The sequence below is a fragment of the Falco punctatus genome (genome assembly GCF_963210335.1).
Source record: "Falco punctatus genome assembly, chromosome: 2".
Classification (NCBI taxonomy): Eukaryota; Metazoa; Chordata; class Aves; order Falconiformes; family Falconidae; genus Falco; species Falco punctatus.
The window spans coordinates 92,080,438-92,104,424 of NC_137581.1; the positions used below are offsets into that span (position 1 = coordinate 92,080,438).

Sequence of the window (23,987 nt, forward strand, 5' to 3'; positions counted from 1 at the left end):
GCCCTGCACCCCTGCTGCCAGCAGCCTCGACCCCCCTCATCCTGCACCTGGCACAGGCAAGGAGGACTGGCATGCTCAGTCCTTTGCTGAGTATACCAAAATAGGTTTAAGGCAAAAGGAGAAAAAACATATTTGTTTGTTTTATGGAGGCTGTGAGAACTAGGCTTTTTATTTCCTGGTAAAACTGGGGAATCCTGAGAGTACAAAGCTCTTTCCAGGCTGAGTAAGAGACCTTCACTTTAAAAGCAAACCCCAGTATCACAGTGGTGCCTCACACATACGCATTTCCTCCCATGTTTTTACACTGAATAATCAAGAGAGACAATGGGAAGAACCCTACGGCAGAAGCAGAAGCAGTTAATATATCCAGAGCGATGCTTTCTCTCCGATGCTGTTTTATGTACAACATCAGTCGTTTGTTTGCAGCCATTAGTGTTAGGATCCCATTTGTACAACAGTGTTTTATCTCCTCCCTTTTATTAGCACTGAAGCTGGATTTCTAAGGGAAAACACTCTCCCCTCTTGTTATTCTTGCAAGATCCAATCATAATAATTTATGTGGTGACAGAAGCATGGGGCTCCAGCAGTGGTGGTACAGGTCCCGTGTGGAGCAAAGCAGAGCTGACAGTGCCTCAGACAACATGGCCTCTGCCCTAGAGGTGATCTAAATCCAGCTGGCAGCCGGTCACAAGTGGTGTTCCCCAGGGCTCAGTACTGGGGCCAGTCCTGTTTGATACCTTTATCAATGATCTGGATGAGGGAATCAAATGCACCCTCAGTAAGTTTGCAGATGACACCAAGTTGGGTGGGAGTCTTGATCTGCTTGAGGGTAAGAAGGCTCTATTGAGGGATCTGGACAGGCTGGACCAATGGGCCAAGCCCAGTTGTATGAGGTTCAACAAGGAGAAGTGCCGGGTCCTGCACTTGGGTCACAACAACCCCACGGAATACTACAGCCTTGGGGCAGAGTGGCTGGAAAGCTGCCTGGTGAAAAAGGACTGGGGGGTGTTGGTCGACAGCCAACTGAATATGGGCTGGCAGCGTGCCTGGGTGGCCAAGGCAGCCAACAGCATCCTGGCTTGTATCAGAGATGGTGGGGCCAGCAGGACTAGGGATGTGGTTGTCCCTCTGTCCTCAGCACTGGTGAGGCTGCACCTTGAATGCTGTGTTGAATTTTGGGCCCCTCATTGCAAGAATGACATTGAGGTGCTGGAGCGTGTCCAGAGCAGGGCAACAACATTGGTGAAGGGTCTGGACCACAAGTCCTGTGTGGAGCAGCTGAGGGAACTGGGGCTGTTTAGCTGGAGAAAAGGAGGCTGAGGGGAGACCTTCTCAGCCTCTACAACTACCTGAAAGGAGGTTGTAGCAAGGTGGGTGTTGGTCTCTTCTCCAAGTAACAAGCAATAGGATGAGAAGAAATGGCCTCAAGCTGCCCCAGGGGAGGTTTAGACTGGATATTAAGAAAAAAAATTCACTGAAAGAGTTGCCAGACATTGGAACAGGTGGCCCAGGGAAGTGGCGGAGTCACCATCCCCAAAGGTATTTAAGATGTGCAAATGTGGCTCTTAGGGAGATGGTTTAGTGATGGAATTGGCAGTGCTACATTAATGGTTGGACTCAATGATCTCAAAGGTCTTTTTCAACCTAAATGCTTCTATGATTCTATAATTCTAAATCTGCTCAGGTGGGTCTGTTTATTTGCAGACTCTTGTCTAGGGCCACCCTGGGGCGTAGGCATGGGAAGGGCACATGGCAGCTGCAAACTCCCTGGTGCAATGCAGGATGGTGGGCATGTCTCCAGCATGTCTTGGGGACGTTAGTGAGGTTTGCCTGGATCCTTCCCCCTCTCTGTCCAGGCTGCAATCTGGGAGTGCTGGGACTCCAAGGGAGTCCCCCTACACTTCCGTCTCAGGCTGCCCCCAGGTGAAGAGATGCTGCTTAGGTTTGGGTCATGTTTCGTTAGCATATGGGAAGGTTAGAAAGGTCATTCTTTTACTTTTTTCTTTTATTCCTTTTTTCCCCCCAAGATTTCATCCCTGCTAGATGTTTGAGGCCAGGGAGGAGACACCTCTGCACTTCTAGTTCAGAGGCCCTTTGCCTCAGAGCTTTTTGCTCAACAGTGCTCCGTCAAGGGCAGCCTTTGTCTGGGCTGGGATAAAGGCACTTCCCTAATTAAGTTAGCTTAACCACCACTCGGGAAATACAATGTTCACTAAACTCATCCACAGCCAGGCAGTGACGAGGATCGCAGCTATGCTGTGGGAATGGAGCACACGTCAATTATCCCCAGAATTTCAAAGCTGCAAAAACCAATAGTTTCCTTGGCAAAATCTGCCAGGCATGACACGACTGCTACTCGCACTCCACACATTTCCTAATGCAAAGGATTGGACAACCTCAAATACCGTTTCCAAGAATAGCAAGGGCAAATGAACTGCAAATTACTAAATTCCTTTTATTGCTGGGAGCTACAAAGTAATTTAAATTAGTTTCAGTCTGAAGTGAACTGTGGGGCAAGCTGGGAAAATAAAATAAGTGGTGACATTTTAGGAACACCTTTTATGATCATTTAAAGAAAATATTTCATCTCACACCAAGGTATTTAGTAGTCTTAGGAAAGATACGTTTGTAAAAGATCACTGCTTTGTGTGCATGCATACTCATAGCACATTTAAATGCACATGTATACATGTATGTATGCATTAATGTATAATTTAAACTGAGTATTTTTCATTCACTTAACACCTAGCCTTTGCAGAGAAAGGGATAGCAACTGAATGCGAGCGAGCATATGTTTTTTATGGAAAACCACTATTAACATTAGGGTTTGATTACATAATGCTCTTTTCTTCTTTCCTAAGTTCTCATCTGTAAGGTGGGTTTACTGAGCGCATAGGTAAAATAATGATCTTGTTCTCTCTTCAAACAGTTTCCGGACCCAGGAACTACTTTTGGACCCCCGCTGTGGTTTTGATTAATGTCCTACCTGTGATTTCTGCAGATCTGAACTGGTTTGCTTCTGCAGGCAAAGGAAAGAGAGGGGAATAAGCCACAGCACCTGGCACCGTATCATTGCGGTTGACACAGAGAAGTCATAAAATGCTCGGCCTTTTAATGAAATAGGATAAAGGGATTAGATGCTTCTCCCTCTTGCAACATCACTGTGAAAATACCTCAGTCATGCTGAGTGGTGTTAGCTGCAAAAGCTTTGCATGTCGCAGCTAGAGCAGACAGATAATAACAACAATAAGGATAGTAATAATAATAATAAAAGAAAATAAGAAAATGGTTGGAAATCTTTCTTACCATCATGTTTTCTTTTGGTGAAGAGAGGTTAAATCTTCAGCCAGCTGAAAAACAAAGGATGGGATTTGTCCCCTTTACAAATAATGGATCAGTGGCCACAAACACTGGATGCAATATGCAGTTGCAGAAAGCTTTCAGTCAAGTGGAGATAACTTCTTCATGGTACAAAGCACTTTCTGTGACCTTAGTGTCCTAAATGTAAGGCAATACAGTGTTAGTGTCATAGAAATCAGACTGCTGTGGGGTGAACGGGTGAAGGGAGCGAGGGTGTAATTTCAAAGGGAATGTTTGGGTTGATGGAGGTGACAAGGACCAGCCCATGCTTTTTTGGCAGGCTGGTTTTTTGTGTTTGTGTGCATGTGTTCATTTATTTCACTGTTCCTGGAGTTTTAAACTGCAATTTCTGTGCTGCTTCTCCCAGTGTAACTCACACATTTCCCCTGTCTGGTACCTGGACTGCAGGCAGGTGAAGATGGAGATGGGTGGGAAGAGGTAGACCAGGGAATCCTGGGAGGAGAACTGGCACAATATCCTGCTCTGGAAGCAGATTTGAAACAAGTAGAGGTGTTATTAGGAGGGAAATGTTAGTACCTGGGTAAGGCACAGGGTGACATCCACAGCTGTGCAGGAGGGGATGGTCAGGATGAGGCAATTTGTTCTAGGCCATCTTTTCTAAGAGTTTAGATAGAGCTCTGGATTGTGACGTTAGGGGACATCCTAGCAGGGCAGATCACAGCTCTGGCCCATGTTGAAGACCTAGGTCTGCTGAGCATCCAGAGGAATTAGGGACAGGTAGCTTCATTCCAGCTAGCTTTTAAAGCTCAAGGGAAACAAAGAAAGCCCTGCAAATCTTAATGGCCTAGGAGGAGGGTTTGGAACTCTGAAAAAACATCCTCCCACTGCAGGTACCTTCCTGGCAGACAGATGTCCAAAGACAGAACAGCATGTGCAACAGCCTGACCATACCCTGTTCACCCGACCTCTGTGGGGTGTTCTCACTCCCCAACACAGCATCAAGACTCCCACCCTTTCCTCCTCTCTGCCCAAGTCAGCTGGTTGGAAGATTATTTCTTGATCGGTGTGCCTAAAGAAGCCTTGCTATCAGCCTAGAGCACATCAGCGCTGCTTCAGATGGGCAGGCCATGGGTAGACAGTGAAAGGAGTGAGGAACTGGGGATGATAAAATAGACATCTGGAGAGCATGGGGCGTGTCATCCCCCCTCCGGATGAGGAGGATATTGGGAGTATTAAGGGGGTGCAGTGACCCCTCAGGTGGGGTGTTTTTCCTCCAACACCTCCAGGTGTGAGTGACCCTATGAGCACAACAAGCATAATGGCTACAGAGAGGCCACAAGGGAGAGCTCCTGTTTCCTCTGCTTTCCTCAGCTAGTGCCTGGTGACAGGCCAGAGACTAGGAGAGTGCAGGCTGTGTAGCAACCTTCTGGCCAGACAGGAGAGAGTTTACTTTCCCAAAATGCCATATGGTGCGCGGGGCAGCCTGGACATTTTCAGCTGGGAGCTACAAGTCCCACACCGCATCGCTCCTCTCTTCGCCCACTTCTCTTTGGGCATGGGGACAACACAGCAGCCAGCCTCTCAGCTGACACCAGCAGATGTTACAATGACAAAACCTAGCCAAAAGCTTAAGAAATCATGAGGAGCAACAAAACCAGAAGCTTTCTGAGTTAAGATCAAACAAAGGAAGACAGGAGAGGGCAATATGCTCTGAGCCCATCACCAGGAGGGAGAAGGAGCCTTGGCTCATCACATTATTACATTGTATTATTACATAGTAACAATAATAGTAATACACAGAGGGTCAGAGCCTCAACTTTTGCCCAGGCATGTGTCTTGAGTGAGAAGTTAATGAGGAAGCCCAGCCCAAGAAATGAAAGAGCTATGGGACAGATGAATGAGGAGACTGGGAGAAAGGTAGAAGGAACCAGGAAGCCCATGTAAAGAGGAAGGGAAAGAAGCCTGATTTTATTTTAGATGGAAAAGAAAATAGGGGATATTTGGATAGGAGTGCAATTTTTTTCAAGTATACATCAGTCTTGTGCACCAACTGCTATAAAGCTGAGGTGAGAGGGATAGAAAAACAATATAAAGTCTTTTTCCTTCTCTCTGAATGGGCCTGGTGCACATGCAGAACACAGAATATGGAATCTAGGTTGGAAAAGACCTTTAAGATCATCGATCCCAACCATAAACCTAACACTGACAAGTCCACCACTAAAACATCATCCAAGCTACCTGTACCATACAGGGTAATGTTAACCCAGCTGAGTTACAGGCAGTCTTCATGTCCAAAATACAGTAGACAGATGCTGCAATAAGAGATAAGCAAGAAAAAACTGAAGAGAAATGTATTGGGATGTCCTCAGGGCACAGCACATGCCCTAAACCTGCCCTAACCCTCACCCCAACTCTCGAGTCACCATGCCCGATGCTGCACTTGCAGGAGATACTCTGCTTGTGGGTTTGCAAAGCAGCAGCTTGATTTTGCTCGTTTAAGGCTGACAAGGAGACAGTAAGGAGAGAAAAAGATTGTATGCATTTTGCCCCTCAAAATACTACTAATAGATAGATTATGTAGACCATAGTCCTTCAGATTTCTTACCAGACGAGTAGAAACAGCAAATTCTTTACATAATTCTGCCAGTCGCGGCCAGAAACACAGAGCCTTTGAGCTCCCCCAGAAGTGACTGCCCAGACAATCTTGCCTCCAAAGGGGTCAGATTGCACCTTACCAAAGCTTGGACTGAGCTCAATAACCTATAAAAACTGGGCTGGTAGGAGGGAGCTATTTCATAGAGCAACCAGTTCTCGCTAACTGCAGGTGAATTTGCAGTAGTGATAGCAGAGCTGGAAAATACCACGTTACAGCTTCAGTGTCTAGGTCCATCTCTCTGCTGCACATGATATTATTTGAATTTAGGCTGTTGTTCTTTTTTTAAAACCTGAGGATACAAGTCTGCTTTGGGAGTGTCTGCGCATGATACCCCTGATTTAAATTCTAGTACCAAAAGTCAGTCAAGAGATACGGTGGAATGATGGTGTGTTTAGTGCTGAAGAAAATTATTCTACACAGAGTAAATCCAGCTACACACTGGGAGAAGACGCAATCAGGGAGAGCCACTTCCAGCTGAAACAGACCCTTCGGAGTTGAGAAGAGCGGGTGGCTGGCAATGAATAATTTTTCTGATGGATTGAGACTCCTGTTACTACCTGCGGATAGTGGAAGAGTGGGCTGCGGGCCCTTCAGATATACTTGATTATCTGAATGACATTGCAAATCTTAAATTCAGAAGCTCAATTGATTCCAAACACTGTTCTGCAGGTGTTCAATATTTGAAAGCTGCAAGCTGGTTGTCATTAGGCAGAGACTGTAGGACACCATTTCTCATCCCCTGATTCCTGCCACATTGCTATTTCAGCAGGAATTATCATTCCTGCAAATGTAAGATTCATTTTTCACTACTCCTTAGGCACATTTTTAAAATTCAGTTTCCACAAATGTCCATGACAAAAAAACCCTGCCGTATGAATATGCAACAGGACAAACACAAGAGAAACCATGACTTATGTGATTCTGTTTGAAGCATTCAGAGTGTTATTCCTAGAAATTCTTTTCATAGTATGTACAACATTTCACATTAAAACATTTTGATTATGTTTTTGTACTGTTACGCTGTTTTACTGCTGTGTAGTAATGCTTATGCTCTAAGGACAGGTAATTTTTGGAAAGCAGGACAGTAAAGGAAAATCAAACAGCCTGGAAAGAGTTAATGCTCTTAATTAATGTTCATTTATTGCTGTTGAGTAGAAATGCTGCTTTCTTGCTTCCTGTAACCATTACAGTGCAGTCATACCTGTTTGGGTTATTGCACCTGCAGGCCAGGTAGAGGCAGGTATTTGTACCGCAGCTTGATGACTTGATCTGTGGTCCAGACTGATTTGGGAGGCTGAGCCTTCTGCCAACTGCCCCTTTGGATGAAATCTTGTTCTTCCTATTCAGGATTTTGTTTTCATGTGTGCCCTGCCCCCATGGAGGATGCAATCAGCATAAGGGAGCCTGCATGACAGTTCCCGTGGCCAGGAGGGGTGGTAGGGAGGGAGTGGTTGGCTGGCCGGGCTGGGCTGGAGTGCCCAGCATGGGGGCAAAGCTGTGGTCTGGTCAGGCTGCTGCACACACCTTGGTGGGGTTAGTTTGTATGAGACAGAACCAATAGGTAATAGTGAAAGGTTGCAAATGGAGGTCTTTCAGTCAGTGCTGCCCTCCTGAGCTCCTCGGCTCTGCTTCTGAATTTGAATGTCATGATAAGATAAAAACAAAAGCAGGTTTGTATTAGGCTGAGCAAACAAAAAGAGAGCAGGACTTTTCCATTTAAAATCCCAGCCAAGGCAAAGTGTCTAATTTCCCCTACCCTTTTCGGGCTGCAGCACAAACTAAGCTATCTCAGCACGGTTGTTGACACCTACTGAAATAAAAATGCATGAAGTAATCTTTCTGAAGGTCACAGTGACCTCAGTGCTTAGCACAAAATTCTCACTTAAGCTGGGGTTTCTGGCACATCCTTGTTTGTAACTAGGGAACCAGGCATTTTGCTCGATAGAGACATGATCTTCCGTTGGCTTTGCTCATTCCCAGCCTGACTTGGCTGTGCCAGAAGTACATTTGGGCTGAAAAATGGCTGCTGATCAGACAAAGTGAATTCAAGGACACGGCTCAACGTGAATGCTGAGGAACTGCTGCATCACTTTGGAAGGAGGGGAACCAACTCACGCTTTCCTCTTTGCCAAATTAAATAAGGAGCAGTTGCAAAGAAATGAATGAAATGCATTTTTGCTAGAGTGAAGAAAGTGGAGCAGTAAATAAAGGGTGATTTCTAAAAGACTCTGGAGATTTTGAATCCCAGCAAGACTCCAGGAACCTAACCTCACTGCAGGTCGTTTCAAAAACTTTGTTGTAATGTGTTTCTCCAACTGTGGTAGAAGTGGGAACAGCTACAAAATTTGACATATCAAAACTTGGCTTCAGCATGGATTTTCCTTTAAAAATAAGGATTCATTTTGAATGGAGAGCAATAACTCTAATACTAGCATTACCAGTACACTTAGGGCTAGTCTGAAATATAATGTATTACGCGATGAGGATTGAAGTAGGTCTCTCCATCAACATGTTTTTCCACTCTTCTGAATATTGTGACGCCATTAATACTAAGACCCAATACCAACAAAAAAAGCTCCAAACTTACTTTGCAACACTGCAAAAAGACAATGTTTTATTAGGGCAACAGGGAAGGGGGCTTGTGCTTACGTGCATGTTACAAAACTGCCCTTTGCTGCCTCCCACCCAGACCCCTGCCTTCGGTTGCCCAAGCACAGGGTGCTTAGGGAAGCGGGCTGAAGGATGGTAAAAGATGTGCACAGCCTTTCCTGCATCCCAAACAACAGGCCCTGAGAGGTGAAGGAGGGCTTTTCTATTGGATTTTAAAAGATAGATGAAGTATTATGAAAAATGTGTGCAACACCTTCTTCAAATTTGCTTGGGTTTTGCTTAACTTATTTTAAAATTACTATATGGAAATTGGAAAAATATACCCCCAAAACCTCTCCATCTCTTTTGATATATTCTGTGAACAAAGAGCTCTGGGTGATGTCTGCAGCTCTTGATCTCAGAAAGGAAGCATCTAAGAAAAGCCACATACAAAATATAGGATATTGTGTGGTGTTACTGATTGTGATAAAATCCATTAGAGCGACAAACCAATATAATGTAACAGGAGGGTATGCAGTTATTCAACACAGACAAGTAACAGCGAAGCAAAAGTAAAACAGGCTCCCAAAAGGGAACATGGCATGAATGGGCACAAACAGTAAATGCAGTGATGAAAGCCACACGTGATCCTTCACAGAAAGATGTCTCTTCTCCAGCACGGAGAAGGCAGAAATGCTGTGCTGCAGCAGCAAGTCAAGAGCCACCTCAGAGTCAGGCCAGGCCACCTGAGGGGCAGAGCCAGCCTTGGCTGCACTGCATCTATCAGGGCCCTGGGTCAAGGCAGCAGGGTCATGTCTGGCAACCTGGACAAAGTATTGATTCTGATAATCAAAATGTTGGTTTTAAAATCACCAGTGTCGGTGCAGAGAGGTTTGCAGCCCATGTATGCAAATACCACCTGACAGTATCTTGGGGTCATCTTCATCAGGGTGAAACAAATACCTTCTCAGACCAGGCGAGGTTTCTTCATGGAGTTCGATGAGCTCTAGTTAAGACATGAAGATCCAGGAAAAAATATGCCATGTAGACAAGACATTACAAGGAGTGGCTAGGAAACAAAACCCTAGCCATTTTCAGACTGCATCACCTGGTACTGAAGTGCTCAAAAGATCTAACTTTTTTTTCAGTGTGTGAATTATTTCATCAGACTGATGGTTAATGCAATTCATTGATCAAATTCTGGTGAATGTAGAGCCATACCACTGAGGTACACCGAACTGTTAAGATTACATGGTTTTCACAGAAAAAGGAGACTTTCCGCAATTACAGCCAAAACCTATACTGGAAGGGAGCTGAGGCACCTTGTCAGCAAAATTCTCCTTTTTTTTTTTTAAAAAAAAAAAAAATATCTTACCAGCTACACTAATTAACATGCAATGAAGCTCGAAAGGCTGCCAAAGCATCTACAGTAGCATAGTGAACGGTCAGAAAACTCAGACAAGAACTTAGTGTTCCTGCCTCGTCATGCTTCTTTCCTCCACTTAGGTGGACAGGCTGTAACGGGCTGTGTGACCTCCTTCTGTCAGAAACTATTATTCATGTTATGCCACTAATGCCCCTGGCTAGCTCGTCTGCCAAGTCTTACATTAAAAAAAAAAAAAAAGTCATCGGGTCCCTTTCATCTCTCAGGACTGACCACAGCCATGGGCCCTGCCAAGGCTGAGATAAACCCCATGCTCGGTGGTGGGCCAGCAGGGCCAGCCCTGAGGTCCTGCTGGGGCTTACAGTGGGCATTGCAAAGTGAATTGCAATGGGAACCACAGTGGGAATAGTGTGGGAATTGCAAAGGGAATTGCAGTGGGAATCTGAGTGGAAACAACACTGGCAATTGCAACAGGAATTGCACTGGGAATCACAAGGTGAATTGCACCGGGAATTACAAAGGGAATTGCAGTGGAAATTGCACTGGGAATTGCAGTGAGAACTGCACTGGGAATTGCAATGAGAACTGCACTGGGAATTGCAATGCGAATTGCAGTGGGAATTGTCCAGCTGCAGCAGGGGTGTGGGGGTCCCACTGAAACGGCAGCTGTAGCTGCTGGTCTATTGTGGCAACAAGGGTGGGCAGGCACAGATGTATCACTGCATCCCCTCTGGACACCTCCTCACTGCCTCTTGCTAGTGTGTTGCCCACCTTGTGTGTCTCTCACCCTCTTGCATGACCAGTGCGGTGCCGTCTCTTCCAGCCCACCTGCAGTAAGTCAGGGCCTTCAGGTATGGAGAGAGATGTCCTCCAAGGGGCATTTTGGCTGGATGGTGAGCTGAGCAGCTTGTGTGATTTAATCCTTCTTCAGCAACCTCTGGGGAGCCCAAAAAATTTGTTAGCATGGCTCTGAGCATTTGCCTTCTCAGGGAAGGGAGTAGCCTACAACTTATTGCAGCATCTTTAGTCCTTAGTTGGTGAAATCAGAGAGTAGTAGGCACCGTGATTATCACACCTGAGAAGCCCTCTGAGCAGGGATCCTGCAGGACCTGGAGGGCAAGCAGTGATGTCCCATAGCCAGGCCACTCTAGGGAAGTGGGGGACACCCCTGCGCAAGGGCTGGCAGCCCTCGTCAGGACAGTGCTCACAGCCAGCCCTGCATGTGCGACCCCACTTTAGCTACTGTCTGATCACCTGCATAAGTGATAATGAATCATTTAAAATTCAGGCTGGATACAGTTAAGCCTCCCATTAAGCATTGTATGTGCGGGAAGCAGGGTCAGGGCAGCCTTTTAAAAGGTGTTTGGGCTGGTTATGCTACCCTTTGGTGAAGGTACATATGCTGAGCAGCCATTAAAAGCAGACTTTAGTCAACAGTGAGGAAGTTTATAGTCTACTGTGGCATTTTGTGTAATGAAATCTCTTCCCTGCCTATATGCAGGGAAGAGATAACTTCAGGTGTTGAAGCTGTCTAGGTTAGCAGAAGACTTCCACCATGAGAGGTTAGCTTGCTCCCAGTGTTCCCAGTAAGGACACGTTTATCTTGTTTTCATTTGGGCTCTGATTCAGGAAGGTAATAAAAAAAAACCCTCTTCTGAGTATTCTTGCACTTTGTGTGTGTTTTTACAGGAATTTACAGACACCTGAAAAGGATATTTGCAAAATGACCTATGATCCTTAACCTGTGGTACACACAATAAATCTGCCACCCTAACCATTGCCAGCCTTTTTGAATGAAAGGCTGCATTATAACAGCACATGTGTATGGCTACAGGGTTGTATATCTTATTGGACCTCATACTCCAATCAATGTTAAAAATAAGAGAAAACCTATGTACAACTATCTACACATAAATTTTCTCGCAGTGATTTGGCTCTCCCTTCTCCCTCGCCCCTTTTCCACCCTGACTGATGGCTTTATTATACAAGGGACAGTAATAAACATCCTAGCTAAGCCAATGAACTTCTTCTCTCACACATAAATACCTCCTTGGAGGATACTAGATATGACCAACAGAAGAGTAATGACTTTTTTTTCCCCAGTTATTCAGTGTTAATGAAATAACTGGTCATCAACTGTAAGCTTGGATGTGACAGATTCCCAGTTTGTATCTGGACAGCAAAACAGACTTTCAGTGGGAGAAGAAACCAGTTAGCATCTTTGAAGGAAAGGACGTTGCCAACCACTTTGGGCTTAGGGTAGCACTATGTCAGTAACTGCCTTTTGGTCCAACAGATGACCTGACGAAGAATCTAAACATAGGGTCAACATAAAATAATTTCCTCACCAACATAAACCCAAGAAAAGGTAATTTTCAATTTCAGTCAAGAAACCCAAAATATAATATGCTGATTTTTGTTCATATCATAAAAGCCAAGGGAATGAGGGCTGGATTCACAAAACTGCCAGCAGGATTTCGTTGTGCCCAGTCCAGCTCAGGGAGCAGCCGACGTACACTAGAAACTCAGCCTCACATCCACTTTCTGCCTGAGAGGAATCAGTCCAGCTCCTAAGGACCACGATCCAACCATGGCACCCCAGAATGCTCCAGGATGAGCTCAGCCTTTTCTGCTAAAGTCATTTTTCATGAGTGGTATAAATATTCATTACTCCAGAAAACAAAGAACTTCCTAACTCATTGGTTAGGCCCCTCTGAGAAGGAGAAGACATTAGTAGGTTGGCCAGGAAGCAGGTCCTCCATTAATAATGATCTACTTAATGATGGGTCTGTTACTGACTTTCACTGTCTTACTCAATACATTTATTTCTTCCAATTATTCAACAAAATGAGCAATACAGCATGCCTATATTTCCCCTGGCTGAGCTGAGGTCCCTTTCATAAAATCTCATTTCCTAAATTTGGCTATATATCTGATGAGATAATGCACACACACAGCCATGCCCATACTCTTCTCACAGGTATGCAATGATACACTGGATGCCCTGAAATCAAGTGCTGTAAAACTACAGTGAAGAACACAAACAGGCAAAGAGAAGTCATCCACCATCTGATTTTGTTTGACCTCACTGGGCTGTTACGTTGATATTTTTTGTTCAAGCACAATTTTGACATAACATTTTGATTCTAAAAACTAATAAACCCATGAGTATTGTAAGTAGCCAGTAAATTTTTTTGAAATATTCAAATCATTTTCCTTGGACACCACTGACAATTTTATTTTGACTATCTAAATATTTTGCGTATTTTAGTATTAAAAATAATGACCTTGTAGGGGGAGGCTTTAGCACAGTGAAAGGACTGACAATTGACCACAAATGGTCAGAGTGTTTCAAAACACAATGTCTCAACATTTCTCTGTCAAAAAACTTGGTGGCTTTAGTCAATGCTTCCTACAAAACAGTCTGCTTCAGACAAAATCTGCACGTTGTGCCAAGAAGCCATGCAACCAAATTTTTCAGCCAGCTGTCAAGGTCAGGAAGACTATTTCCCAGCAAAGTACGTCAAAGAAGGAATAAAAAAAAAAAGCATACAAACAAATGCTGCGCATATTGAGCTGTACCTTCAGAATGTTTGGCCCTAGGACCAAAGAGACATCTTTATGCCCCATCTGGGCTTCTGGTGCAGCAAAGGGCTCACTGGCCCACCCAATACAAGCTAAAAAATTCAAGAGGTTACTGTAATTTGTGCTGCCACGTGGAGGTGGAAGCTGGCAGCTGTCCTGCCTAGCTTCTAGGTGTTTGCCTTGGGTCCCTACGCCGAGGGTGTCCCAGGGGAACAATGCACCCATCTCACTTCTAGCCTTTGCCCCTGGTCCACCACTCTTGCTCTGGTATTTGCTATAGCACACAAGTGCATGAAAGGGTGGGCGAAGTGCAAAAACTCCTCAGTCCTGAATGTGAGATATACACTTCCAGATGGACAGCTTTTGTGCCAGCCCTCCTTCCACACAGGGTTGTGAGGGGATCCCTTTTCCAGGGCAGATTGGAAATGAAACTGTTTCTCAGACGTCCTCTCTGAACTTTAGGGGGATGAAGAAGGAGAAAGAAGGGGAGGGGATGGATGGTCCTGCAGCGCTTGCTGGGGAGATGCATCGTCGGGGCCGGGCTGAGCACATGGATGCTCCCAGCCTTTGACAGTGCCTCACTCGCTTTCCCCCTTTGTTAAGTTAAGCAGCTGAGGAAACATTTGCTGGAAAATAAGACAGAGGAAGAGATTCCAGTCTCTTCTCAGCTTCCCTGCAGGGTGAGACTCCGAACACTGGGCTGGCAAGGCCAGCCAGCGTGTGGGGGGCTGCATGTGTGCGGCCCCTGGGGAACGAGCGCTTCTGGGCTGGGTTTCCCAGCATGCGCTGCCCAGATGTGCTGCATCGGACATGTCAGGATGGGGCTGATTTACTGCATCTGTACAGGCCATCTGTAGGGTAGGAGAGTGCCTGTGTGATAAACATCCCAGCCATGCTGGGCTCACTGCATGTGCACCACAGAGATGATTTATTTGCAGGCAGTGGCCCTTTGTCCAGCATTTCTGGATGTCCAGCAGAGACATAACTCCAGTTGGGCTGCTGGAAAAGTATCCAAAATCCTCAATGCTGTCTACACAACATTTTCAGGCAGGAAAATAGCCATATGCACAGAAAGCCACTGCAGTACTGCTGTCACCTTCATGCTGAGGGTGTTTTGCTGGGACCCGCTCTGGCAGCTCCTGCTTGCATACATGGCTTGCTGAAACCACTGAGGAACCTCAGTGGAGTCCCTGACTGCTGGATTTACATCCCATGTGTTTTTTCTTTCCCAGCTCAAGGCATGCGTTAACTCACTAACAAATGTGGCTTGACAACGGCAGACAGAAGAAACAGCTATCGGCCAGCTGTTATTCAGCAAGGTCTCTGCTTCCCTCCCTAATTGGGATGAGGCAACACCCCAAGGTAACGAAGCAATCCAGGGGAGCTGTAGCAGGCAGTGGCAGCCATGGAGATCCCTCATCCTGCCCACAGCACTGAAAGGCTTTTTAAAGTAAGTGTTTTAAAATGCTGCAGCATCCTGGCTCTGAGTGGCCGAGGATGTATTGCTATTTATAATTGTCGGGTGCATGATTCACGGCTTCACACTTACACCATTAAAGGTGGCATTAGCACCAGGACCCTCTGTGCAGCAACATTAGCAAAGGCTGAAAAACACTCCTCTGAAAGGGCTTTGTCACCTTCCCTTGATCATGAAACAGTCTCTTACACCAACCCCGTACATTTCAATTACCATATGCCGGCATTTCTACCTCTTTCCTCAACTCATAAAAATCACAGCCAATAAACACAAATCACCACCTGAAGGAGTCGGTGCTTTCCTCCCGCTTTAATATACTTGCCCATACTTCAAAGAAATCCAGAGAGATTCTCATATTGGCAGTGCCCAGGCTGCCTAGTCCTAGGCAAGGATTAGCCACGTGCACACTTGGAACAATCTGCTCTTAGTTTGCTTTAACATGGTTTTTATCCCTTTAAATCACACTCAGCCATCTGACCTGACAGCAGGCTAATACATGACCTGTTTCGGGGGCGGAAGGTGGGGAAGGGCAGGAGATTTTGCTTTTTTCTTGTTCAAAACAGAAAACCCCTGCCTGCATCTTGCTGGGTGAGTTCTTTTTTTGTTTTCTGGGTTTTTTTTCCAGGGAAATTTTTCGTGTATTTGCTCCATTCCTTCCCAATGGTAGCTCTATTTTAAAATGCCAAGATAATGGCAATGACTTTAAGGCTCCGTAACAGGAAGCTTTAGTGGGAACTACTAGGGGAGAAACAAATGCTGCTGAAAACACATATAACCCTGCAAAACAGAGGAAGGGTAACCGGCAGGCACTAGTAACAGGAGAAGGAATGTAAGTATCTTGGTGCCGGACCTAACTTCAGCCTGCCCTTGTTTTTCAGGGGGCTCTGGCAGGGCTCCCTAGGCATTGGTGCAGCATTGATTTCACCTGCTGGCTGCCCTAGCAGGTGGGGAGAGCTGGCAGGCAGGAGCCAGGGGTGCCTGGCAGCAGCACTGGCTCCCCAGCTGGGTCATTCCCGCCTCATCCCAGTGCATTCCGCTGGAGGGCTGGGATATGGACAATGCCAGTGCTGTGGAGCAGGAAAACAAAAGTGGCTTTTCATTCAGGGCTCTTGCGCAAAGCAGTGGCACTTTAAAGCTTTCCAAGTGTTGCATGGGAGTTTAGCATGTGACTCCCATTAAAGTCAATATGAGTCATGTGGCAAACAACCCCCTGAACACTTTGAAGATATATTGCAATTTATGTTTTTCTGATCCTTGCCAAAAAAAAAAAAAAAAAAAAAAAAAAAAAAGGCAAACTATTGTTGACCAGGACTTCAAGGACAGCTTTTCAAGAGCAGTTCTGTTTCCTTGTTTGCTCCTAGACATAAATCATGGTGGGAGGGAGTGCAATCAGTTAGGCTGTTAGTTGGTGATGGCACAACGACTGGGCAAGGCAGAAAAAAGAGCATGTGAAAAAGAAGAGTTGGTGAAAACTACAGGTTGATTACTTAAGCCTTGTCCAAAGTACTGACCGCAAAGAAACACAGGTGGATTTCAGTATAATGTAAAACCTTTCCATGGAAAAGCTGAAGTGTTTACCAGAAACTGGGGGATGGGTCTTCATCAGTGCCAAAACTCCCCAGAGAAATGGGTGGTCAGGGAGCAGAAAGCATGTGGGTCTCGCTGCCCCCTTCCTGAGTGATCTGATCTAGCAGGGACACTCAGCTTCAGCGTTGCATTTGGGACTGGTGGAACCCACCACGTACGTATCCCCCCAGTGGGGATGAATCTGAGACTGGCTGGTGTGACTATCAGACCTCATCTTTCAGAATTCCAAGCTTGAGGTTTGACCTGAAATGGTCAGGAATCCCCACCCACCCCATCCCCCACTCCTTCCTTTGCAAGGAAGAGCCCAAATGTCATTTTGGTCCCCCAGACTTGTGCCCGAAGCCTATCAGTGAAGAGAGCAACCAAAAGACAAAGCCTCCTGAAGCTGTGGCGTAGGTCTCCAGCTGCTTTTCCCAGGGATCCAGATTTTTAAGTGACCAGCTGTAATGCTTACCAAAGTGGAGATTTCTCCTTTACAGGAAATGTCAGTGTTCCAGCACAGACCACATTTCTCAAAATATTCTGTAACTGAAAGAACCTAACAAAAAATTTTGATTCATTTCAGCAACAGGGGCATCCAACTGCTTACAATTCCCCATTCAAGGTGGACCAGGGCAGCAGAAGCTCTGTGACCCTTAGCCCAGGATCCTCAGCCCCTTATCCAAAAATGGGGTCCAGGATCTTTCACGGCCCTGTCGGACTGTACAGGGGCCCAGAAACCTTTCCCAAAGAAAATGGTCCAAATTCAGCCATTTCCTTGAGAAGAAAAATAAAACAGCATCTTCCAGCAGGAATAAAACATGATCAGAAATTGTTCTGGGTTTTAGATACCATCACTGAAACAGTCCCACAAACTCTCACTCTGACAGTAAAAAAACTCTCTAAGGATGAGCTCTTCATTATAAACTCTCTGACTGCCTCTGGTTTCCCTGCATTTCAGTGCTCCTGACAGTCACTGAAAGCCACATTCTTGAGGGGAAACCTTTCAGTGCCATGCTGTACAGCCTGTGCCATAGCAAACAGGACACTGGACCTGAGCATCCCTGAAAATCAAACTGGTCATACCCATGCATCAGACTTGCAGACATCCCAACCAGGATCACCCGTACCCCTGCCCGTGGTTGTGTTCCTCCTGGCTCCCTGCTGTCACCAGCAGGCCAAGGGACAATGCCTCAGGCAGATGAGTGCCTGGGACATCACCTCCACACATCCCACACTGCAAAACCCTCCCCAATGCCATAAATCCTGCCCTCCAGCCCCACCGTTACAGGGAGGCAAGAGAGGCAGGCAGATGCTGCTGCCTGTCCCCTCAGTGACACTGTGCCAAGGTCACTGCTACTGACCAGTGCTCCTAGATGAACATCACCTAAGTGACCTCAGCCTCCATGTCTTGGCACCGCCCAAGAAGTTCACCTCATAGTGCTCCTCAAAAAAAAATAATGTTTTTGCATCTCGCTGGCCCCTAAGGAGCCACCATAAAAGGGGATGAAAGATTTATCACTGCAGCAGCAGAACAGCAGCTCAGTGAGTATTAAATAACTACAATAGAAGTAGACAGGATTTGTTTTGATGAATAGTAAGTAGAACAAATGAAAAATTCAGTTTCTAGTGAAAACTGTGCACTGACTGGAGTTAGATTAAATGGATAAATGGAGAAAAATGGAGGAATGAGAAGTTTTTGATATTTCCTTGATATTTTGTTTTGACAGTTTCAGAATATTTTTTTTCAATGCATTATTTTGAGGTGATGTTTTTATTCTAAAATTCACCTGAGTTGAGAACTACTGGAACAACCCATCATATATTATCCTGAATCAAAGTGTGATATTTTTTTTGTTTTCTTTTTTTTTAATTTAGTTACTGAACTATTGAAAAAATAACCCATTCAGGTAAGGCCTAGCAAAATCAAGGTTGATAAGAGGCCTGATAATGTGATTGCCATCCACTCATGTCCCTGCCTGGCATATAAAGAATTTTCAGGAAATTAAAACCTCCATAATAGTGTAACTGGAATATGCTTCTCTGCACTCACCTCCTCTAACATTTATTCTTCATTTTATCATTGCTTGTCCTTGTCTCACTTTTCATCTTGTGTGTGATTTTTTATAAAAGATATTTTGTTCCCAGGATGGAAACCACAAGGCTTTAATGATCAGCAGGTGAGAGATGACATCCAAAAGAAAATGCAGTGCTGCACTACAGCAGATTCACAGGGATGCCTGGGATGTAGTTTTCTTGGCTAGTAGAATGTATCTGTCCAGAAAGTAAGTGCATCTCCCTCAGCCTTCGATGTAACCTTTACCTTTATTTCCAGAGTAGAAGAATTCAAGAGGCAAAATCAAGATGAGCCCACTTGTATTTTCCCATCCCCGTTACGCACCTTTGCACATTGAACTTTCCAACTATTTCCATGACAACAGATTATAGACTGACACTTTTTTCCTCCACTGGCAGTGAATTTATAAAACAGGGATTTATGAAGTATCATTGTTAAGAGATGCATCAGGATCAGACAGACATGCCATGCGTTTCTGAAATAACTCATGCCTGGCTGTCGGGAGGGTTGGGGCGCTTTGTGAAACACCATGCTTAACATTCACACCGCCACTGCCGCGTCACTAAATATTGCCTGCTCGCGCTGGAGCCCCAGTAAGTGGCAAGCAGATACAGCGTGCTGTAAATCACTCACTGTATCCCCGCTTCTATGTTTTTTTAGTTTTATTGCCTTACGTTAGCTGCTGGCTGTTGTAATGGAATCAATTAAAAGTTTACTCATCACGTATCACCCTCAGGTAGGGAACATGTGGGTACTCCCCTCTGCCCACCATGCTGGGACGTGGGGCCGGCTGTGGGGATCACCTCCTGGCCCCATCCTGGCAGCAATGCTGACAGCATTCTTACCTGCAGCTCTCCCACCGATGCCTGGGTGCTGGGCTGGCATACAGGGTCCTCAGGTGACCCCAGGACCCAAACTCAGCCCAGAGCTCCTTTGTAGCTCCTGCCACTGAGAGCAAGCAGGAGGCAAAGCGCAGCAAGCAAATAAGGAGCAGCAGCTGGCAATCAGCCCCAGAGACCCTCAGAGTCACGGTCCTGACAACGATGCCCCATTGTGGCACAGACAAACCCCAGGACACAGGGAGCCCAGGGACGGGGGGGACTAAAGTGCCGTTAGCCAGGTGCTTTGCCACAAGTCACCTTGGTCCCAGCTCAGCTACATTAGAGAAAGGGTTCAAAGCACGAAGGGAGGGTACAACAGACGTCAGGAGGAAAGCTTCCTTTAAAAGCCCTGGTTTGATTTCAGCAAGTTCACAAGAATGATTGCTCAAAGCAGAAGGAAAGGTTAACATGTGAACGCTTCACCCCTTAAAACCCAGGTACCGCTCCTGATTATGTCACAAGTAAAAAATTAGATTTTTTCCAATACAGAGAAAAATTAATAAGACCTTTAATGAGTCCATAAAAACATTAGGATAGCTTTAGTCACTTTCTTTTTAGTAACTATTAGGCTTGTACATTTTCTTAATGGAAGTACAGAGCAAGAAAAGTGCTTCCTTATGAAGAAAAACGAGGAAATGGCTGCTACAAGTGGAATAGTCAAGGAGGTGGAAATGTTGCTGGCTCTTCCATCTGTGTGAAGAAATGGGAGTGAGAGTTAGGGGAGAGGGAACTGCCAGGCAAAGGAGACTTGAACAGCAAGGGCACAGCTGAGACATGTACAGGACACTTTGGAGGGATTACTGGATATTTCTGTATTACAAATTTTCCTTTGAAAAATGCAAACCTAACTAATGTAAGGAAAAACCATTTTTGTAGGATTTTCTCTTACTTGCCAATGAATGCTTATTAGCTTTGCTGGGTTTATTTCTGTCTGGTTACATTAATATTAGTAATGCAGATTCTCTCTTCAGAATGAATTGAGAGATGGAGGTAACAATCTTACTCCTAAAATCAAAGGGTATTTTTAACACCATAACAGCCTCCCTTGGGAAGACTGCCTCAAGTCCAGAAATGTCACACTGAGGGAGATCCTTCAAACTGCTTTCTGTGTCTTTTTTTTTCCTCCCTCCTTTTATATTTATTGTAAAGTACTTACAACAATGGTGATTAATAAATTAGGATGCAATTGCTCGTGTTGGAACAGCACTTATCTATACTGCTGTTGATTCTTATTTGCTTGCCACACTCTGCATCCTGCTTTCCTTGCTATCTGCTAACCTATTAGGCAGCAAGTCTCCAAGAAGCATTTCCAGCCCTGTCATGGGCAGCTCAAATGCCTCCGAGGCTTATTTGCTTTGCAGTGGAGCAGCCTTTACAACTCCTTCCCCAGGCACTGGCAACCAAGGGCCACTGACGCCAAGGGTAGAGCACTGCGCTCCTGGGACAGTTTGGGTGGCAGCAGGGGGTACCCAGGCTGTCCCGCTCTGCTGGATGTCCGGCTGGGAGGTCAACAAGAGTGACATGACCTAAGAGCAAACCACCAGCTTCACTAGCAGTTCAACAACATGGGAGGGGGAAACATATTCTTCCTTGTGCCTTAGGAAAGGCGCTGACAGTGTTTCACGGTGACACAATAAGATTTCCAGATCTGCTATTTAATTGTCACCTGGGCACCCCAGGTGCCCTCCAGAGGCATTCCCATAAGGTCCCTCTGGAGGCATTTCCACAGGGTTGCATGTGCTGGGTATTGCTGTTGGGTCTGAACTATGCATCCACAGCAGAGGTGCCTGCCACTTTCCAGAACATCTGTAGCCCCAAACCTACTGGTGGCCCAGTCAGACAAGGGGAACTGCACAGTGCCCAGGGAGCACAGCACATTCTGTGACAGCCACACCAAGACTACTTTCTCCATGGTCAGGGCTGGAGGGCTGTTCATGGGAGACAAAGAGGGATCAAGGACTCTTAAGAAACTAAGAAAAAACTGGAGAGGCAGAAGTAGTCAGGGCCACCCAGGCAGGACAAAAACAGGTAGAAGGCTGAATGGTTCCTGCCTGACCCCCAGCCCAGCTGCCCCTGCACTCTGAGCACCCCAGTTCAGCTCCCCCTGGCCACAGGTGCCAGTGCCCTCTGCCTCAGCCTGCCAGAGGGGCGGGAGCTGGCATGGCTGGGGCCCCAGGAAGGCACTCGTGAGAGAAGCGACTGCGCTCAGGGAAAAAGAAGGGGGTTGCTTTTGAGGGACAAGGTGAAATGGCTCCCCTGAGCATGCAGGCAGTTTTGGGAGTCAGTCACACCAGGCACGCATACGTGTGCTGGTGTGCTCTGTGGTGTCGCTACAGTAACTGTAGCAGTGGGTCACCAGCCCCTGGTGCAGAAGCCAGCGGCACCCAGCAGCAGCAAGGGTACCTCACACACCCAAAGAGCTCTCACCCCATGTGCACGTCTTCTAGAGGAAGCTGCAGCTTCACTGGCAAAGCTGACCAGCCTCTCCCTTCAAAATTTTCACTGTTTCCATCCGTTACAGGAGTTATTTAAGCAGCAGGAGCCCTGGTGTACACATTCAGCCCCACACAACACCCCAGCAGAGCCTGCAGTGCCACATGTGGCCCAGGATGCTTTGGAAGCCAAGTTTCTACATCAAACCTCATCTTCTCCATATCCAGGAAGTGAGGATATGACATCCCTGCATGCATTTACAGGACACCCCCTTCCTTACACCCAGGCCCTGAGAGTTACCAGCATGGGCTGTCTAAAGAGCAGGGTACAACAGTTCACCATTGCTTTAGCCTGTGGCTCACACCTCCAGAGCCTGCTGACCACATCCCCCTCGGTCTGACAGAAGTGTCTGGAAGTGACCAGCAAGGCCCATCCACAAGCATCCAGCTCCACCAGCACTTTACATGGCTCCTGCCTTCACAGAGATGGCAAAGCCTGGCAAGGGGCACTGCCAGCAGCACTGGGTTTGCATGCACCACTTGCTAAGCACCAAAGCTGCATTCTTCCTCACATTTGCCTTACAGAGGTCACGTTAGCCTGTAAGGCCCTACCACATTCAAGACCTCAGACATCAGAGCCTGCCTCACCATGCAGCATCCTTTACTCCCTCAAGACAAGCAGCCCACTGCCAGTGCACCATGCCAAGGATGCTGGGCAGTGAGGCACTGAGGCGTTGCGAAGCACTGCACCTGCAAATCTTTTAAACTTTGGCCTCAGGTCCTTGCACTCCCACAGAAAGGTGGGATAAGCTCAGCACGCTGCAAACAATTACAGGGAGGTGGAGGAGAGACAAGCGCTGCTCAGCTCCATAGCAGTCAGCAAGCAGATGGCTCTCTCAGCTTGCTCCGAAACCGAGCTCCAAGGCACGGAGGAAGGCCAAAACCCATCCACTTTCCTGAGGGCTGGGCTTTTAAAACCTGTGCTTTATGCACTACTGTAGTATAAATCTTAGACTTGCTCACTTTCCAGCTTCCAGGCCAAGACCCCCAAGCAGAGCTGAGGCAGCTCCCTGCACCCCCCAGTACGCAGAGACTGGCTAACACGTCCCATCTGCTGCAGTGAATCAGCAAAATCCATCAGTATTTCCCGGCAGGATTTTGGCACCTGCTCACAGAGTGAGTCGACAGCCGAACCTGTTATTCCCCTGCTGCAAGAATAATAAGCTTGTGTTTTCACAATGCTTTTCAGTGGAAAGTTTCCCAAAGCATTTCACAAACAGCATAAAGCGTAGAAAAAGGGGATGTTCCTGCCAAAACCTGAAGCACAGCCGTTCTGTTCTGGAAAACAGCAACTGCTAAATAATGAAGAGAAACAACACAGAGCTTTTTAGGAAGCAAAAACAAATGGCTGGAGGAGTGTGGAAAGACATCCTGGAAGCTAGTATTAATTTGGGGGAAAAAAAGCTGTGGATATATAACTGCCTTGGCTTTAATTTTAATTTCAAAAGGCTTCCTTTTTTTATTTGTGTGCCAGTCATAACCAGGCTCCTGCTTCTTTGGAAGACAATCAGTGAAGCAATTTCTGCCTTTATTGAAAAAAAACTATGCTGAAGAACATTTAGATCACTTAAACGTCCTCCAGTCAGCAGAGCAGGAGGGTCTGTCGAGTGCTGCTCAAGGTACAGAAGGGAATTGCTAGGGTAATCCCAGAAGCGATAGCAATTATCTTTGAGCACTCACAGAGGAACAGGGAAATTTCGGAGGCACAGCTGGGATTCAGGTGCAGCTTATGGCCTTTGATGGGAGATCTCCACATCAGAGTTGGGTGCCTAAATTTCAGTTTTCATCAGTGGAGACCTAGTCAATGGAGGGTGGGGAAGAATGTGTCTCATCCCAAAGCAGACATCAATAGGCAGCTCAGCTGAATTCCTGTCCAGATTATACACTAGCATCTAAACTAGGATACCTTGTTCCATTTGGGACACCCTGGGATGTCCAGAGTGTTCAGATGGGGCTGAC

At 46.2% G+C, this 23,987-nt stretch overlaps 1 protein-coding gene across 3 annotated transcripts in view; it reads right to left on the reverse strand.

Moving 5' to 3' along the window:
- RAI2 (retinoic acid induced 2) overlaps window positions 1-23,987 on the reverse strand; it is a 138,338-nt gene that overhangs the window by 93,062 nt on the left and 21,289 nt on the right. For all 3 annotated transcript variants that reach the window (XM_080377153.1, XM_080377154.1, XM_080377152.1), the window contains exon 1: window positions 1-23,987. This exon is cut by the window's left edge and continues 45,374 nt beyond it; it is cut by the window's right edge. The gene's annotated coding sequence lies outside the window, so the exon portion shown is untranslated.